Source organism: Rhinolophus hipposideros (genome assembly GCF_964194185.1).
Source record: "Rhinolophus hipposideros genome assembly, chromosome: 8".
Taxonomy (NCBI): domain Eukaryota; kingdom Metazoa; phylum Chordata; class Mammalia; order Chiroptera; family Rhinolophidae; genus Rhinolophus; species Rhinolophus hipposideros.
Window position 1 is genome coordinate 95035686 of NC_138054.1, and position 2062 is coordinate 95037747.

A 2062-nucleotide genomic window follows, 5' to 3' on the forward strand; every position below is an offset into this window, starting at 1 on the left:
TGGCTTCAGTTGTTCTCAAGCTGGGCCCAGAATGGGTTGGAAAGAACCTTAGGCTTCAGTGATTACAATCAACAAGCATACTGGCCTGGGGGAATGTTAAATCCTATTTGGTTTCTGGGATGGAATTATCCAAGAGTTGGGAATTACCCCAAGCCCCCGGAATGGCTTGGGGGGTGTTGGGAAGTCACAGGCTTTTTAGTGGTTATCTGAGAGACATTCTGTGATTCAGGCTAGGAGCAATCTTCAGTCTAGGATCTTCAATCTTCAGTCTTGAATGGCCACAGGCTCTAGAGAGCTAACAGATTTATTAATTAAAATCTATTTTTCCTCATTCAGAGGCCTTGGGAATACAGAGGATACCCCAGCAAGGATTCAGAAACTGGTTAGGAGAGTAATCAAAGCTAAGGAGCTAAGAAACTAGGGAAAAGGAGACTTAAAATTTCTATAGTGAGGGAGGCTTAAGACTTGTAGCGAGGGAGCTCTCCCACATCAAAGTCATGGAGAGTACTGTTCGGGAATGATGAAGACACATTTCTCTGACAGTCAGAAGTACGTGTGTCTCTAAACACTAATTTCACTTCTGCTTTCTTTTTATCTTTTTCATTTCCAGGTCCAGGCTCCTAACCAGCCCCAGGGACCCTCCCTGCCTCTCCACCAGCCAAGCTGTCTGCATATCCCAGGGAAAGCCCCCGCAGGCCAGCTGATTTTTTTCCTACACATACACAACTTGTCACTTAAAGGAAGCACTGTACAGCTTCTCTGTGTCTGAATCACCAGCATCACTATTCTCTACTTTGGGGCCATTATTAAGTAAAATAAGGGCAACTCGAACTAAAGTGCGATAAGCAACAGTTGATCTGATACCCAACCAGTCCATGTGATAACAGACAGCTATTGAGTGAGCGAGGAGCTTGGACAGCATGGACACTTCAGACAAAGGGATGATTCACGTGCCCTACTGGACAGAACAGGGCCTCGGGAGATTTCATCACTGCTCAAAACAGTGTGTAATTTAAAACTTATGAACTGCTTATTTCTGGAATATTCCATTTAATATGATAAAGATGAGCTGGCACTTTAAGGAAACTGATCAGGCTCCAAGGTCTCTGAGGAGGAGCTGAGCTCATGGAAGTTCCTGAACCCACCTGGTCCAACTCTATGGTCCTCATTTCCTTTTCATAAAACTCGATCGTTCTAACTTCTCGTCTCCCTGCCTTAAATACCCTCCATCTTAGCACAAAAACCGTAATGTGCACGTGGTTGGCCGATTCTGCACGTGCTGGGTTGCAGCCCTTTTTCCAGAATAAATCCTTTTTGGTGATGGAATACCTAGTTGATAATTGTTCAGTCAACAAATATTTTATGGCTGCGATTGACTGCGGGTAACTGGAACCGTGGAAAGTGAAACCGCAACTAAGGGGGTACTACTGGCCTATTTGGGCTGGATTTGCTGTCCCTTGAAAGCATGAAAGCAAAACTCAGCAGTGCCTCGGGGATTAGAGGCAGACGCTTCGGCCTACTGGTCTGACCCCCCCCTGGGATGGTGGTACGTTCTGGAGGGAGCCCAGGACAACGTAGTGGGGCGACATCTCAGCACCACCACCCCCGCCTGGGCCGCGGTGGTGCGGTCCGGACTGTGACAGCGGGCCACTCCCCGCCTGGGCCGCGGTGGTACGGTCCGGACCGTGACAGCGGGCCACCCCCCGCCTGGGCCGCGGTGGTACGGTCCGGACCGTGACAGCGGGCCACCCCCCGCCTGGGCCGCGGTGGTGCGGTCCGGACCGTGACAGCGGGCCACCCCCCGCCTGGGCCGCGGTGGTGCGGTCCGGACCGTGACAGCGGGACACCCCCCGCCTGGGCCGCGGTGGTGCGGTCCGGACTGTGACAGCGGGCCACCCCCCGCCTGGGCCGCGGTGGTACGGTCCGGACCCTGACAGCGGGACACCCCCCGCCTGGGCTGCGGTGGTACGGTCCGGACCGTGACAGTGGGCCACCCCCCGCCTGGGCCGCGGTGGTACGGTCCGGACCGTGACAGCGGGCCACCCCCCGCCTGGGCCGCGGT